At 52.6% G+C, this 18,026-nt stretch overlaps 1 long non-coding RNA gene across 1 annotated transcript in view; it reads right to left on the reverse strand.

The window, feature by feature from the left end:
- Positions 1-5,043: 5,043 nt before the first annotated feature.
- LOC111758873 (uncharacterized) overlaps positions 5,044-18,026 on the reverse strand; it is a 28,610-nt gene continuing 15,627 nt past the window's right edge. The window contains exons 3-7 of the long non-coding RNA XR_002793011.3: positions 13,190-13,374; positions 8,622-8,715; positions 6,717-6,941; positions 6,014-6,179; positions 5,044-5,647 (exon numbers count right to left, since the gene is read on the reverse strand). This is a non-coding gene — a long non-coding RNA (uncharacterized lncRNA). The remainder of the gene's footprint in view (positions 5,648-6,013; positions 6,180-6,716; positions 6,942-8,621; positions 8,716-13,189; positions 13,375-18,026) is intronic.

Here is an 18,026-nt window from a genome sequence, read left to right on the forward strand (position 1 = left end):
TGTATGGTGAGCCAGTGCCCCACGCAAGTGAGACATGCAGCAAGATGATGATGCATCAAAAGAGAGACAAGAGGAGAGTCAAGGTGAAGCACAGCAGAAACCAGGAGCTGAAGTGGCCCAATTGACAGGGAACCTCTCTCCCCATCAGAGGTCTCCAGGATTGAATCCCGGTGAATCCTAGAGGAGAGAAAATGAGAAGATAAGCAACACAGATGGCAAGAACAGCAGGGCGGGAGGAAGGGAAGGGGGGAAACAGATAGATAAATCATTATTTTAAAAAGATACATGATTTGTTTTAAAAAAAGTAAATGAGGACATGTGGGTAAAAGCACCTGGCATACTTGCCTGGCACATAGGTGCTCACCAGGTATAACCTGCATAACCTTTGTGGCTCCTTAATGTAACACAAATCACTGGAGGAGGAAAAGGTGGCTCCTGCTTTTGCTCGGGAAGCCAGTAATGGTTACTGGCTAAAAGGATGAATGAAGCTAAAAGGATGAATGGAGAAAGCGAACTCCTCCAAATTCAGGGAGAAGGTAGATGAAGCCTGCAGAGCTTTAGTTTCTCGATGTTACTTCTCGGCCAGCGGCTGGAGGTGTGGGCACCCGTGCGCTGCAAGCGGGGATCTTCACCTCCCGTGGTTCTACCCTGTAACAGGCAAGGCGGGGCGTCAGAGTGCAAAGCCACTGCGTTACCGGTTGTAACAGGCAAGGCGGGGCGTCAGAGTGCAAAGCCACTGCGTTACCGGTGGCAGTGGCTGCGTGGCCTCTGCCTGTAGCCTCCCTGTCCGGCCTCGGCATTGCTCCATGGGGGAGCCGCCCCTGCTGCTCCCAGGAGCAGGTGAGCACCCAGAGGCGTGGAGAGGCCAAGCAACCGCTCAGATCACACAGCTGGTGAGCAGCACAATGGACCCTTGAACTTTCAATGGACTGACTCCAAAGCCCATGCTTTTAGCTTTATATTATTATTATTATTTTAAGATTTATTTTTCATTTATTTCTCTCCCCTTCCCTGCCCCCCATCCCCAGTTGTCTGCTCTCTGTGTCCATTCGCTGTGTGCTCTTCTGTGTCCGTGGCACTGGGAATCCGTGTCTCTTTTTGTTGTGTCATCTTGCTATGTCAGCACTCTGTGCGTGTGGAGCCACTCCTGGGCAGGCTGTGCTTTTTTTTGCAATGGGTGGCTCTCCTTACGGGGAGTACTCCTTGCACGTGGAGCTCCCCTATGTGGGGGACACCCCTGCATGGCACAGTACTCCTTGCGCACATCAGCACTGCTCGTGGGCCAGCTCATCACACAGGTCAGGAGGCCCGGGGTTTGAACCCTGGACCTCCCATGTGGTAGGTGGACGTCCTACCTGCTTCCCTATGTTATTATTATTATTATCCCTAATCCTTGAGGCTAAATCAGTAGAAAGCTCAAAAGACTTAACATTCTAGTGTGGCTTAGAGGTGTGTAAGGTAAAAGCCGCCACTGGTATTTTATTTTGAAGCCATAAACATGGCCCAGTTAAAGGGAGTATTAACAACATGCCTTTGCTTTTTGCATTAAGTGTTCTTTTAAAGCCTAGCTCATCAGACCACTTGCTCAGGAGTCCCAGGCCCCGCGTGCTAATAGACTCCGGGGGGAAAGACTCGCTGTTGAGTGTGTAAACAGAAAAGTGAGCAGAGACCCCCTGGGAGTGGTCTGGCCTTTGTCCCCAGCCCCGTGGCCGTGACTGTTTGCCGCTTAATGACAGGAAAGTGTGTGATGAAAGGGATGGAGACACTGAGCCAGAAATCACACTCAGCCGGACTGAACACCTCACACCTTCACCCCCAGACGCTCCAAGACGGGGCGATCCCGCTGGCCAGTGCGGGGCAAGGAGGATGGACGGCGCCCGCGGCTTCCCCTCCGCACCCGAGGCCGGCGCGGGCACCCGGGCGCGGCTCCTGCTCGGGCCTGAGACGCCAGCGCCCGGACAGCTGCGCCGGCCCCCGCAGACCCCAGACGGCGCCAGCGGGCCCGGCTGGCGCGGAGAAGTTACCACCTGCAGAGCGCTGGGGACACCCGAGCGACCCTCAGTCTCCCGGCGCAGGAAGGTAGCCAAAGCGTCCCTGTGGATGGCGCTGCTTCCCCGCTGCCCAGATGTGTTTCCAGCTCCCCGTAAAATAACCAGCCCCATTTGGGTGAGGTACTGCTACGCCCGCGACAGCTCGGCGGAGGGGCCTGCGGGACGGTCCCGGGAAGGAAGAGAAGGGTGCGCGGGGCCGGCGTCCTGCCCGCCAGGCCCCGCGTCCTGCCCCCCGTGGCCCCGCGTCCTGCCCGCCAGGCCCCGCGTCCTGCCCCCCGTGGCCCTGCGTCCTGCCCCCCCGTGACCCCGCATCCTGTCCCCCCGTGGCCCTGCGTCCTGCTCCCCCCGTGGCCCCGCGTCCTGCCCCCCGTGGCCCTGCGTCCTGTCCCCCCGTGGCCCCGCGTCCTGCCCGCCAGACCCCACATCCTGTCCCCCCGTGGCCCCGCGTCCTGCCCGCCAGGCCCCGCGTCCTGCCCCCCGTGGCCCTGCGTCCTGCCCCCCCGTGACCCCGCATCCTGTCCCCCCGTGGCCCTGCGTCCTGCTCCCCCCGTGGCCCCGCGTCCTGCCCCCCGTGGCCCTGCGTCCTGTCCCCCCGTGGCCCCGCGTCCTGCCCGCCAGACCCCGCATCCTGTCCCCCCGTGGCCCGCGTCCTGCCCGCCAGGCCCCGCCGTCTGCCCCCCGTGGCCCTGCGTCCTGCCCCCCCGTGACCCCGCATCTGCCCCCCCGTGGCCCCGCGTCCTGCCCGCCAGACCCCGCGTCCTGCCCCCCGTGACCCCACGTCCTGCCCCCCCCGTGCGCCCGCGTCCTGCCCCCCGCCCCTGTGGCCCTGCGTCTGCCCCCCTTCCCCCCCCCCCCCCCCCCCCCCCCGCGGTCCCGCGTCCTGCCCCACAGGGCCCCGCTTCCTGTCCGCCTCGCCGCACCTGGTGAGCTCTGCAGGCAGCCTGCGCGGGGCCCTTAACCTTTAGAGCCAACCTTGGAGCTCGAGCTTGGTGTCCTCCTTCTTACACGTGAGCGCAAACCTCTGCCCCACGGCACCCCGTGACCGGAGCCCTTCCTGCCGGCCCCCTCTTCCCCCTCGTTCTGCTGGAAAGGGCCGAGCGGGCAGGAGCCTCGTCTCACAGGCGAGGAGGCAGCCGCAGGGCGCCCCGGACGTGCTCGGAGAGCTGGCAGAGGCTCTCCAGGAAGATGTGCCACCTTGGCAGGGGGCAGGCCCTGCAGGTGCCCGGGCACCCTGCCCCGGGGCGACCGGCCTCAGTCTCCCCCAGCCTGCCTCTCTCCCCAGCCTCCCACAGCCTGCTCTGCCCCCCAGCCTCCCCCAGCCTGCCTCTCCCCCACCCCTCTAGACGCCTCTCCCCCCAGCCTCCCCAGCTGCCTCTCTCCCCACCCTCTAGCCTGCCTCTCCCCTCACCCCTCCAGCCTGCCTCTGTCCCCACCCCTCTAGCCTGCTTCTCCCCCCAGCCTCCCCTAGCTGCCTCTGCCCCCACCCCTCTAGCCTGCCTCTCCCTCACCCCTCCAGCCTGCCTCTGTCCCCACCCTCTAGCCTGCTTCTCCCCCCAGCCTCCCTCTAGCCTGCTTCTCCCCCCAGCCTCCCCTAGCCTGCCTCTGCCCCCAGCCTCCCAGGCCTGCCTCTCCTCCCACCCCTCTAGCCTGCCTCTCCCCTCACCCCTCAGCCTGCCTCTGTCCCCACCCCTCTAGCCTGCTTCTCCCCCCAGCCTCCCTCTAGCTGCCTCTGCCCCCAGCCTCCCCAGCCTGCCTCTCCTCCCACCCTCTAGCCTGCCTCTCCCCTCACCCTCAGCCTGCCTCTGTCCCCACCCCTCTAGCCTGCTTCTCCCCCAGCCTCCCCTAGCCTGCCTCTGCCCCCAGCCTCCCAGCCTGCCTCTCCCCCACCCCTCTAGCCTGCCTCTCCCCTCACTCCAGCCTGCCTCTGTCCCCACCCTCTAGCCTGCTTCTCCCCCACGCTCCCCCTAGCCTGCCTCTGCCCCAGCCTCCCCCAGCCTGCCTCTCCCCCCACCCCTCTAGCCTGTCTTCTCCCTCCACGGTGTCCTTGGTGCCTTGTCTCCTTCAAGCCAGGTCTGGGTGTTTATTCTAAGCGGAAGGCAAGGGACTGTAATGTGCTGTGCTTACATTGTTTTTACACTTCTAAGCTTAGGACCTTGTCGAGGTCTTCCCCAGGGACGAAACTGCCACCCTTAGCAAGTCCCTGAATTTTAACTCGGCTTCCAAGGGTCGTGTTCTTTGAAGAAAGTCCTGGTCGTCATGACACGTTGGCTGAGGCCCGACTGCAGCGCACAGTTAGTCCTGCACCACACCCAGGCTAGCCACCGGCTCGGGACGGTCTCCACAGCCAGGGGCCCCCTGTGCGCTGTGCTCTGCCCTCCCCCGGGGCTGGAGGGGGACCTCAGCTGTCAGCTCCAGCTTGTGCACTCACCAGCTGCGAGATGACTGGAGCCACCACAGTAGCTGCTGTATCTTGAGCGCCTGCTGTGTCCACTGCTGTGCATGTTTTACTTATACCTCACAATTTTTGCTATCCCCATTTTGCAGGAAAGACAACTAAGTCTCAGCAGGTAAAAGACACGCCCAGTTATCTGAATAATAATTCGATGAGCTGGATTTGAACAGTGTGTTTGTATTCATCTTTGCCTGCAGCACCTCGGGGAGTAGTAACAGAAGGAGAGGGCCATTTCAGGCGAGGAGGAGAACTGAGAAGGGCCCAGGACCTGCAGGTGGGGAAGGGCGTAGCACTTGTGCTGACCAGGAGCCAGGGAGGGTGGGAATGGAGCGGCTGCTTGGAGAATGGGGACAAGAGGAAATCAGAGGAAATGAGTCAACATTAGGTCATGCCTTGTATATGCCTGGGGCTATGTTAGGTACTTCACATACATTATCTTCTTACACCCCCCCCATGAAATAGTAGTTAGTCCTATTTTTACAGCCGAGAGAAACAAAGCTCAGATTAAATAACTTCTCCAAAGTTACCATCCCGGGGCCGCCGGCCTGACCCCGGGCCTCGCACCGCCTGATTGAGTTTCATTGTGAGGTGTCAAGGAAATAACACTGGACTGGAAATTCAGAGATACAGATCTGCCCCGAATCTTTGTTCAACTTGGCAAGGCACCCACTTAACTGGGCCTGTTTCCCTCATCTATAAAAACGTAGGTAGTTCAAGGTAATCTTCAAGGTCTCTCTCGGCCATAAAAACAACAACAACAACAAACCCTAGACTGGGATGCCAGCGGGGTGCGCGGTCGTGCTGGGCTCCCGGGCGGGCTTCGAGTGAGGGCCGCCTGAACGGCGCTTCTCACACGGCAGGTGCACAGGCCGAGCTCGCCTTTCTGTTTTTGCAGTGCGGACGTGCCGAACAGGAATGAAATTCGGTGCCTGACAAAGAGCCGGCTGTTCCTGACGCCAGGCTAGGCTGGTTTCTTGTGCTCTGGGTTTAGTGTGTCCCCTCAGGGGAGCTGTGACTTGGACAAGCACGACCTCATCTTCTCCAGCTCAACCAGGAGCCCAAAAAGGACAGGCTGTGATCACAACCCACTCTTCCGGGGCCTCTCGTCTCTTCCTTGGTTTGGACACCCTCATCAGGCAAGCTCCTGGTGTTGTGTTCCCACACACGGAGCAGAAGGCAAAGGGGGGGACAGTGAGTGACAAGGTGGCTCAGACGCCATTGGCCACAGGTGACCCCAGGAGCCAGGAACTGACTTGGGGGTGGGCAGGGGACAGGCTCAGACCCATCCCAGCTGGTGAGTGAACTGCTAATCCTGCAGCCAGGGCGATTCTGGAAGCACAGCAGCCCCGGGAGCCCTGAGAAGGGTTTGTTGTGCGTGGATGCCCACGGGGGAGCCCGCGGGAGGAGTGACTGGTCCTTCCCCAAGAAGGAGCCACTGCAGGTGCCCAGGAGCCGCCTCCAGCATCCTCAACGCTTGCCCAAGGGCTCAGCCCAGCCCTCCAAAGCTAACCTGTAGGTCTTTCTGCTCAAAACCGGTTAATTTTCTAGTCCAGGCGAACCTGCCGTTCACAAGCCGGCCTCTTCGTAAGGTCAGAGCTGCCCAGAGGCAGTGAAAAAGCCTTTTGTGTGATCAAATGTGTCAGACGCCCACCACCTGCCGGTGTTGATGCTTGGCTCTGGAATTAGGGAAACCAGTAGGAGGCCATCCTTGCTCTCAGAGAAGTGACAACAGAAGAAACAGCCACCAGAGCAGTTGGTGAGCTGCCGAGCAGGTGACAGCACAGTGCTCTGTGCCTCCCAGCCCTCTGCTCCTGTCTCGGAATCCAGGCCGCTGTGCTCCAGCCACGCCCGTGGTCCTGCCCCGACCCCGAGACCCCTCCCCAGGAGTCACAGCCAAGCCAGCACTCAGCCTGCACCAGAAAGGAGGGACCGGGGCAGCCTTTTCAAGCCTCCACCCTGAAATCTCCCAGGTCCGCAGGCCCGTGGTGGCACTACACAGCAGCGCAGCACCTCGTGTCCCCCGTGTCAGTGTCACTCCAGCAGAACCCCTCTGGAGACGGGCAGGAGCCAGCTCGCGGCGCTGCGCTCCAGGAAGGCGCTGTTGGGACGAATGTTGGGAGGTTTGTTACCTCTGTACTATTTGGACAGTTAGGAAAGACTGATCCAACCTCCTCCCTGGGGGGCACCCCTCTCCCCCGCCGACCCCTCCTCACCTTCCAAGACCCGCCGAGGCCTGGCGCCTCCTCAGCCCCTCCTGGAAGCGCCCACTTGTCCAACTCCACGACCAGGGACCCTGCCCGAGGCGAGGGCCTGCGCCTCCCTGAACTCAGCTCCAGGCGGGAGACGTCCCGGGAAGGAGCCATCAGAGCGCGGGAAGCCCCCGGGACCCTGTGCGAGCTCAGCTTGGGGCGTCACTGCTTCCTTTCACGTTCACTTCACTTCAGAGACAGAGAAAAACCAAAAACAAAGCAAAGAGGGGCGAGGCCCCGCGCGCCAAGGCTCCGGGGCTCCAGGAAAAGCACCTGGACCTCGTTTGAAGAGGCGAACCCCGAGGGGCTCGGCCTGAGCAGGGGGCGCGGGGCGCGGGGGCGCGGGGCCCCTAACCAGCTCGGGCCTGGCGGGTCCCCAAGGTCCCAGCAGCGTGACCAGAAACGTCTCCACAGGACGCTAAAGGGGGCGATTCCTCTCCCATCCGAAGGTGAGCCCCGCGGGGCGGGGGGGCGGGGGGGAGCTGGGGGCGGCCCTGCGGGGGGGGGTGGGGGTGGGGGCGGCCCTGCGGGGGGGTCGGGGTGGGGGTAGGGGTGGGGGTGGAGGGCTGGGTGGGAGGAGGCCCTCCTGGGGCTAGGAAGAGGCAACCCTGCAGGGTGGGGGTGGGGGGGTAGTAAGAGGCCCCCCTGCGTGGGGGGGGGTTGGGAGGAGACCCTTCGGGGGTAGGAAGAGGCCCCTCCCCGTGGGGGGCAGCGGCGGGGAAACAGCGCTGGGCTTCCTGGGGGCTGGAGCAGCCCTTAAAGCCAGACGGAGAGGAAAACCCCAAACCCAGCAGCCCGGCCCGCGGGCCCCGAGTGCAGGGGTGGGGGGGCGCGGGAGGGCCGGCTCGGGGTGGGGGGCGCCCCGTGTCCCGCCCGCTTTCTGCGCAGGGGCGCCCTCTGATGCTTCTCGCCAAAGACATCCCAGTTTCCTTGACCCGTAATTATCTGGGCGCCGTCCTTCCGCCCGGACTGGCTTCTAGAATCAGGACGGTCACTTTTGGCCGTTCTTTTCTTGTTCCTTTTCAAATGCTCTTCAAGATTTGACTTCCCTTCTAAGGTTCTTCTCCCCTGCCGCCGGCTGATCGGGCACAGACCCCTTTCCAGGAGGACTTTGAAGTGCCCAGACCAGGCATTTGGCACCACCTAGTGGCCACGGAGAAGATGCCCGTTTAGGTTTCCGCCCGTTGAGGCTGGAACTGTGCCTGGGCATATCTAGGTACGGAGGTATTGACCCACTTCATTAAGCAACCAGGTCAAACACAAAGACCAAGAGACCAGAACACAACAGGGCACACGACAAAGGGCTCCGAGGGCACCCGGCATCCGTGGGTTTGCCCTGCCCCATTCGTGGGGCGGCTCCTGGCCCAGGCGGGGACCTCTCTGCCTTTAGAGGGAAGCTGGCCTGGGGTTGTGTGTCCTGGCCCCAGGGAGGCTGGGGGCCCTCGGAGTCTCTCCCAGCTCTGGCTGGACAAACTTCATTTGCTCCCCTCGGCCCTGCCGTGGAGGGCACTCGTGCGCGCTGCTGCTCTCAGGCGCTCAGGCCCAACCCCGCAGCTGCCCTGCCTGCCTGCGGGGAGCAGCAGGGGTGCACTGGGGAGCAGCAGGGGGGTGCGCTGGGGAGCAGCAGGGGGTGCGCTGGGGAGCCAGGGCCTGGTGCTAAACCTCTTGCCTCCAGCTCCCTGAGCCTGGCGGTCGGCTTGGGGCGAGCACCTGTGTTTTTCCCAACCTGTGGCAGGTGGCATCTGAGCGGGGCATGGCTCCAAGGGGCCAGCCGGGCCCACTGCACCCCTCCTACCACGGCCACCCAGGAACTCGGGGAGTCTCCCCCACTTGAGACACTGACTGCTTTTGGGCTGTGTCATTCATTACCTTCTGAGAGCCCCTGGCAGGTGGTGGAGGGTGGAGGCCGCTTCTCTGCAAAACACCTAGGAATGTGTACTTCTGGTCTCTCTTCAGGTGGTCACTGCAAACACAAAGCCAGGGGACAGGTTCCAAGAGCCCCGAGAAGGGGAATTTCGGAAACCCTGGCCTTTGAGTTCTGTGCGCGCGGGGATTTCAGAAGCCACGGGGTCCTGGGGAAACATGTCCTGGTAGTTTCCCTTCCAGCCTCCCCTTTTGCTTTCACAGAACAGGGGAAGATAACAAACCCTGGATGCAGAGGTCAAGGTCTCGGGGAGGCCTTGGGAAGAAACGCACTGCGGAATGTTACAGAAACATTTTTAGGGGCTCACTTAAAACCTGCAAGAGGTGATAATTTGGGGGGTTAGGATTAAAACGTGTTCATTCCCGGGTTGAAAGCAGCTGGCATAAGATGAAAGCTCTGAACCGGCCCCTGCTTAGGGGACCCGGCTCTGGAGTCGGACACGCCTGGGATTAAAGCGGGCTCCCCTGCTACAGCTTGGGGGCCTTTGCTGAAAAGTCTATCTGAGCCTTGGTTTCCTCATTTGTAAAATGGAAAAGTTAATAGCCCTCCCTCACTGGCTGGGTGGGAGGATCAAATGAGCCAGCGCACACTGTCTGACATGTAGTGAAGTGCTCAGTAAACGTCTGCCCTTATTATCCCAAGACAACGAAACGCCTTCAAAGAAGTCCAAGGAAATCGATGTGAAAGAGAAACTATCATCTTTAGACCCAAAACAAAAACTATTTTCTTTTGGCCTTGCTTTTTCACTTAAAAAAAAAAAAAGCACCCCCCAACGTAACAAAGCCGATGAACTAAAGGAAATTTACAGCTGTGGCCGCGGGTACCGTGGCGGGCGTCTCCTGGGACCGGGCGGAAGCCCTGGGCTCGTTAGGGAACGTCCTTCCGGGGCCCGGATGACGTGAGGCCCGGCCTGTGTTCCAGCTGTGACCTTCACAGTGCCGGAGGATGATGCCCACTGGCCGCTGACCCATTGGAACCTGTGTTTATGTGACTGCTTTCTTTCCACATGGAAAAAAACAACGTTCCATGGGAGAAGTCACGGCCCCCGAATCCTTGGCGTCCCGTGATGGCCAGGACCATTTCCTAGTTTGTGTCCCCAAAGTTCGATCACCAAAAGGCGTCAACTCCTTTGAAAACATGGACGGCAATCTGATACAACTAGAATTTTCCCAACTCTAGCCTTGTTAGTGTGGGGCCACTAATCGGTATTAGGGCTATTTCTCAGGAAATGAATAAAAGTTTGCTTTTGCACAGGCAGCTGGGTTCAAAGAGCACTGGATTTGGAGTCAAGAGATCTGGTTTTAAATCCTCTTACTTACAAAATGCTTGACCTTGAGAAAATGTTTCTTTTTCAGCTCCAAGTATTTGTGTGTAAAAGAGGCAATGAAACCTAACATGGTTACAATTAAGAATAGAGCAGATGTATATGACGTTTTCTTGTGCAATGCTTGAAACTTGGTTTATTTGAGGAAAAGTTTGACAGATTGGTAATGTGAAGAATATGACAAACTAGTGGAAACCATGAGAATAAACTTTTGGAACATTTTAAGTATATGTCAAAAACTTACTATTTCTTCAGTTAAGTAGGTTTTCACCAGGCAACCAACCAGTAGTTGCTAGTGAAACTAGGTACAACTCTCTTGTACCTAGTGTAGGTACAAGAGGAGTTTGTTTACTGGAGACTTCCAGAAAAGTCTCTGAAATTTTAAATTTCTTCTGCATCAAAAGCTTATTTTTAAGGATAGTGACCTTAATAGGTTCCCTCCACTATACAAGCTGTTATGGATTGTACTACATGTGTTTGGAGAAAAATGGAAACCTGGAAGTCTAAGGGACAAAAGAATGGACCAAAGACAACGACACATAGACTAGACATAGAGAAAGCCAAATGAGTTTGAGTAGATTTGGTATAAATTTCTGCCTAATAAAGACCCTCCATAGTGGTTGATAGCAAACAACCCAATTAAATCCTCTTATTGAGGAAATAAACAATTTGAGTTGAACCCAGAGAAGCAGGTTCTGAGCTGCACTAACTCTGCCCCAGCTCCACATCCATCCTGCTGTACTTCTTGGTCCTAGAAGCCATGGGACTCAAAATGCCCGAACGGCGACCTTCCAAGTGCCTGTAGACGCTTGTGTTAGATCCTGTGGTGACACCTGCTTGTCTGTTCCTTGCAACCTTTCAGAGTCACAGCAATGAATTCTCATCCTAGTAACTGGAAATACTAAACCAGTACCAAACCAGTCTTGTTTTAAAGCCATCCGGCATTGGAGACACCAATTTAAAAATAAAATTCACTATATTGCACAGGAAAGAGGTGGAGTTTTGAGGCTCAAGAGAGCTAGACGGCCAGAAAGCCAGTATTTCACTTGTTAGAATGAGAACAACATGCCCATGTGATCATGCTGCTGAGAAACCATTCCCGTTGCCTTCTACTTTCCGCATGGCTGGGGAAGGTGCAGAGCAGAGCGCTTGAAGAGGAAGTTGAAGGAATGCTGAGAGGAGTGATGATGACTGAGGATCACAGGCTCCAGGACAACAGCGTAAAAAGGCTATTGGTGAAAACTGTAAGGACTCTGAGCTGCAGAAAAGTCAAGAAAATCTAACTTTCAAGCCTGAGAGTGAATTGAAAGTCACGTTTTCGTCAAGTCTGAGGGTGCAACATTGGTCTAGATGTGAACGCTGCTGGGTAGCATTGAGAAGGTTTCCTAACCGCACTGAAGAATTTATGTTTTTAAAAATCTAACTTCTAATTGTGATTCCTGTACATAATAATAAATAATTCTACTTGGTCAAGAGGCTTACCTGGTTTAACTCATTGGAAAATAAAATTGAGTGCAGAAGTTGTGAATCTCATATGTCCAATTAAACATTCTTATGAGTAGCAAAATTGTTGGACCAAGGAAAAACCTACCACCTAATTTGTTTATCTCTACTTCCAGGTGAAATTTATAAAAATAGAAAAATATGTGAATGCTGGCCTTGCAGGCCAAAATCTATAAAGTAGCAAGATTCATACACACATAGTTTTCTAGATGAAGAAAATAGGTAAATCAGAAAAGTATCATTTACTTTAAAAAGTACTAGCCATCCACTTTAAAATATACAGGATGCTTTTAAACAGTAAGTTTTCTAGTGAATTTGAGATCATTTTGATGCAAATAATATTTCATTTACACAGATATTTGAGTCACATATTGAAACTGTGGGCAGGCCAGAACCGGTTTGTGGGGGGATGCCTTCAGCTCCAGTAACCTTTCATATGACATAAGCATGTGCAGAAAATACTGACACTTGTCCCTGAGATGGCCTTTGAGATACCAGGAACAGAGGTCACCTCCCTCGGAACCAAGATTATGCAGATGGGAGACATTGGAAGCAGATCAAATGTAAGAGGTCCTTCAGTAAGGACGACCCTGCCTAAAATCCACTCTCCCACATACGGACAGCTCTAGAACTAACCAATTGCACTATGCAAAGTCAAACCTCCCCATTTGTATCCCTCTGTCACCTCTCATTCCAATAAAATCTCCGTTAGTGCTCAGATCAGGGAGACAGTTTGAGCCATGACTCCTGTTTCCATGCTGGTCGACTTTGCATTAAAGTTCTTTCTTTTCTCAAAATCCTGATGTCAACGTGTTGGCCCTTGTGCACATGAGGCAGCGAGCCCTTGCTTAGCAACAATATCTATTATATAAAGAAAGGAATGCCAGGAGTTCAATTTAGCATGGATTTCCATGACCATAAAATATAGCTGATGACTGTTTCATGTGTCCTCATGTACAGGAAAAACAGGATTCATTCAACATGTTCACTCTGCATTTTTCTATATCTATTAAATCTATTTCCCTACGTGTTGATCTCAGGAAAAATGGTATTGATCTAGTTCTGGTTATTTTGTGTACCAATAGTCATAAAACTTTATTTTTAAGACATTTCAGACAAGGATGAAATCACATTAGGACAGGTAGTAGGCTGCATAAAATTCTAGCTGTGCATGTTAATTTTTTTTCTTATAAGTCTCAGAGAATAGAAGACTTAATTGCTCATTTATAACTTTTTTTCTATGAAAATAGAATGCTTGTACTAGATCAGAATTTACCAACAGAAAAACCCACAGAATTAACCCAAGGATCATGAATATACTTTTTGCACAAACTCTAAAGAAGTGCTGGAACAGGAAACAAAAGTGATCAAGATGAATTAATTTCTATTGAATCTCTTTTAAAGCAAAGTGAATAGACTTAGCCTTGTCTTTTCTTATCTGTATCTCTACTGCGAGCAGAGTTGAAGCTGATGATAAGGGATCTCTGTGTCTCCTCTTTCTACTCCATACATGTCCTGATGACATTTAGCAATAATTAGGAGGAGGTGGGTGCCCAATGATACTCTACCACCTTGGGAAGTTGGTAAGGATGTGAGTATATTGAAATCTGCACCTGACATTTGGATCTGATACACCATTCATTCATTCATTCAACTAGCATTTCTCAAGTAATTTCTCTGTCGTACCTGCTATTGCTGCCTTTGGATCCTTTATTTCTTTTCCTCAGCACACCGCCAAGTCCAAGGAGGTCCTTGCTGAGAACCTGCAGCAGGGAGGGGGTTGTCCTTGGCCGTTCAGTTGCCCACATTGGGCCCATCCAGATCCGAAAGATGGTTTTCCTTCAAGTTCTCCACTCACCACCTAAAGAATCCTGTTTAGACAAAGAGGAACACTGAAGGAAATGGATGTGGCTCAACCAACTGGGCTCTCATCTACCATATAGGAGTTCCAGGGTTCGAGGCCCAGGGCCTCCTGGTGAGGGCAAGCTGGCCCACATGGCGAGCTGCCCTGTGCGGAAATGCTGTCCTGCGCAAGGAGTGCTGGCTAGCACAGAGAGCTGGTGCAGCAAGATGATGCAACAAGAGCCACAGAGGAGAGAAAATAAGAACATGTAGCAGGACAAGGAGTTGAGGTAGTGCAAGAGAGTAATCGCCTCTCTCCCACTCCAGAAGGTCCCAGGATGGGTTCCTGGAGCTGCCTAATGAGAATACAAGCAGACACAGAAGAACACATGGAGAACAGACAACAGGGGGAACAGGGGAAATAAATCTTTACCAAAAAATAAAAAAATAAAAGCGCAACACTGAGTCCCTCCAAAGGTGCCTGACAAGGTTGCCTACATGTTGGTCAAGCCCCAGCTGCTCCTGGATTATTCACGTCTTCCAGCGAGGGCAGCAAAGGCTACAACTTCATCATAACGTAGCTCAGGAGGAGACATGGCTGTTGAGGAAAAGACAGTCTGGACAAATGTCAGAGTGCACCATCTGAGATGGTAGCAGGAAGGCCAATCTGGGCGGGAAACTTTCCCAGAGGGAAGCTGGCAGAAGTTGAGACCAGAAGACTGTGGTGAAGGAGGGACCACCTCATGGAGCCCAGAGATGCCTCAGGATCTTCCAAAAGCTTTCTCTTCCCAGCCTCGGAGGAGTGGGGTGTGGAGCACTGACTCTCTTGGTATCTTGAGCACTCCTGGAACCTTGCCGTGTGGAGGTCCTGAGCACATTGCTGCCATTTGGATCCAAAGGAGACAGTGTTTTATCATGCTGTAATTCACTGTGCAGAATATACAATGTAGACATTTAAGCAATAGCAGAAACTGGCAATGGTTCATTGAGTCTACCTCAGAATGAGTGGTAGGGGTTATTCCACTCGATTTATCTTAGATATTTCTCCCAATGTTTTAAAGACATGACATCAGAGAGGCTGAGAGATTAAAGACCTTGTACAAAGTCACAATGTTACTAAAGCCTGGAGCTGCCAGGCAAAATTTAGTGTGATGCAAGGGGAGGTCATGGTGAAATAATGATCCACTTTATCCTGACTCCCATTCAGCCATATATGAAAGCATTAAATAGTAGAAGGTAGTAGAAAGACCCAGAAAACCCAACTGGACAGATCTGAGGCAGCGATGTGCTGGAGGTGGCCAGCATCAGATCTGAGAGCTGAAAGTTGATGTGCCTTTACTTCCCAAACCATGCAGTGATGTCATCTTGGTAGCTTGAAATCGACTCTGGTGGGAATATTTACACCATGATAATAGTCAAAAGCTACAGATCAGAGCTTGCCCCCCAGTGCCTGAGGGCCAGCTGTTTAACATTTACCAGCACATCACTGGAGCAAGTTTGAATTATTGCTCTGCCATCTACTAGCTATGTGGCTCTTGGCCAATCACTTAACCCTTTCTGTAAATGGGTGCTCAGAGTACCACCTGTTTCAATATTTTAAAATGCATAGAAAGCACCTGACCCAGCATAAGCTTTCAAAGGTAGCAGCTTCTGTTACCATTACTGCATGGAGAGTGAACTCTTGCCACAAGCACCTTGTTGTACCTCACACGGACCTGCCATGCGGTAAGTGTCCTGGAAATGCCAAGGGGCCTTCCTAAAAGACTGGTGGTAATGAATCTTAAGATTTAGTAATCCCCAGGCCCACATGTGCTAAGGTATTTCAACTTTTCCATAAGTCATCGTGAAGAGGCATGATCTAAAGTCACCATGTACAAACAGTACTTTTTTCCTAGCAATTATTTTTGCTCATGAAACTAAGAAAAAGACAACGAGCAAGAGAATGGTAGACACGCAACTCATGGCCGTGGTGATCTCTTGGGGAGGCAGAAGAGCAGATGGATGCAGTTTGGTAGTAATGTGCTGGTTCTTGGATTCTGTGATGGCCTCATGGGGGCTCATTATATCATGTTATGTATTTATGTGTTCCAAATGTGAAAGCAATAAGACAGGAAAATGTACTTGAGCCTAGGAATTCACTTGGGTGTTGAGGGGAGACAGTGATATGGATTAATGGCGGACTTGGCTGGAGCTCACCAGGTGCTGTTTCGGGAAGTGGGACTGGTTTCTTTTTCTCCTTAAGAGGCACAAAAGCCACCCCTGCTGGTTGGCGGGTGGGCTGGAGGGAGCAGGGTGGGGGATCTTCCCTCCACGTCCTCTCTCTCGGAGGCCACGGTGTTTCCCTCATTGTCTGGGCTTAGCGCCCAGGACGTGCTTGCTGAGCCCAGGCTCAGAGGAAGCCAGGGGCTGTGTCCCCAGAGGAGCACCTTCCCTGCTCGGTCAGCCCTAGCGAGCCTGCCCCCTGGACGGGCCACCCCTCCACGCCCTCCAGCTCATGTTCTCCACCTCCCGAGGAGAAGCATGGCTGCCCAAGCTCCCTGGGTGTGCTGGGGCCGGGACTCAGGGCTCCAGCCCTAGGGTGCCTTCTCCTCCACCTGGATCCTCAAGTGATGGTGGCTTTGACCCGACTGGAGATCACGCTACGAGCTGCGGGTCTGATGTGGGCAGGAAGTTTTCTCGACAATGCAGCCCACATTTCCTCTTCCTTAATTACATCCCATTACTACTACTTAAATCTCTCGGAGCCAGGCAAAATAACTCCTTTTCCTGCTGTCGATACCTTTCAGATGTGTGTGAGGTCGTTACCACATTCCCCTCCCCCTTAGTCCCGATTTAGTGCAATCCCGCAGATTTGGCTGGCCCCAAATTTCTTCAGAAATCAATTTCTCTTGTTTATCAGTTGTTTGGTTGTCCTTCGGACCATCTCCAACCCCTCCGCTCCCCAGTAGATTGTGTCATGCCTCTCACCCCAATATACATACTTCTCTATGTTTCAGAGTCTGTATGTCTGTCTCTAAGAGTCAAAGTAGGTCCCTAGCAAGGAAGAAAACTTGTGATGTGGCCAACCCAGCTAGAATTCTTTTTGTCAAATGTATATATTTTTAAACCATTATTGCATTCTGATGCTTTAATACCTTTATCCTAATGGAAGGCTATCATTATTAGGATGAAATAGGTATTCTTTTTTGTTTGTTTCAGAGTTGATCTTTTTACTTACTTTTCTTCCTTTTTAAAAAAAATTTTTTTAGAGCAGTTGTATGTTTACAGACAAGTCATGCAGAAAATAGAGAGTTCCTATATATTCTCCTGTACTCTAGCAGTTTTCCCTAGTATTAACATTTTGTATTAGTATGATGACTTTGTTACAATTGCTGAAACAAAATTATTATAATTATACTATTAACTATAGTCCATAATTTACATTAGGGCTCACTCTTTGTGAACAGAAACTCCATACCAATTAAGCATTAACTCCCCATTCCATTACCACCCACCCACCGCTGGTCCCTGGTAACCTGGTATTCTAGTTTTTAACTTTGTGAATTTGCATATTGTAGTGATATCAAATAAGTGAGTTCATACAATATTTTTACTTTTGTGTCTGACTTATTTCACCCAACATGATGTCTTCAAGGTTCATCCATGTTGTGGCATGCATCAGAAACTCATTGTTTTTTATGACTGAATAATATTCCAAGAAATAAATTGGAAATAGTTGTAACAATGGGAAGAGATTAATAATAATGGGAAGCTATTGTATCTTACAGTATCTGGCTTTTTCTTTAACTGAATTCCATTCATTCACTCAACAACTATTTACTGAACTCCTTTTACATGTCAGATGCCTTGTTAGTTTACTACAAATAAAACAGATGGAGAACCTGCCTTCGAGGAGCTGATAATCTAGTCATAAGCCAGGAAACAAGGACACAGACAAACAGATTATTACAGATTGTGGTGAGGTCTAAGAATGAAACCAACAGGGCGCATATTGGAAAATTGTTCTCAACACCCTGGCCCTCAGTTCTCCTGCCTTCTCCATCTTACTGAGCCATTCATGTCAATGCCACATACTTGACCCTATTATTTCTATAAACATAATCCTCCATAATTCAAATTTCCATCATGAACCACTACATTCTTTCTCAATCCCTCTAACAGCCTAATTCCAACAATCCTATACTTTGGGACACACGGTCCATTCATTTTAGCACCCTGCCCCTGTCCTGTACCTCTTGAGTCCTCCTATCTTATTCAGCTTAAATTCCACAGCCAATCATGATCATAACTGCCTGGTATTCATCCTCATTCCCTTGCTGTTCTCTGCTTTTCGCTACTTGGCCAAACCACAGATCAACTGTCACTTGGCACCTGCTTAACTCAACGAGGCTGGGGAAAACCACACAACATGATGCCTGGTCCTTTTCAAGGTCTTGTTTATTAGCTTCAAGTGGGCCTTAAGGCTGCCCAGCAATTATCTTTTATTTTGGTCATAAGTTCCCTTTAATACTTGCCAAAAAGTGGAGTTTCACATTATTTCCAATTATACCAACATTCACGGAGGCTGAACGCCACAGGCATAATAAGAGTGCACCATGACCGCAAGCAGTCTTTTCATACTTCCCAAATAGTTTTATATTTTCACTACAAAAGTCGGTCACCAGAGCCAAATTTGTCCTTA

Source organism: Dasypus novemcinctus, chromosome 25, assembly GCF_030445035.2.
Source record: "Dasypus novemcinctus isolate mDasNov1 chromosome 25, mDasNov1.1.hap2, whole genome shotgun sequence".
Lineage (NCBI taxonomy): Eukaryota > Metazoa > Chordata > Mammalia > Cingulata > Dasypodidae > Dasypus > Dasypus novemcinctus.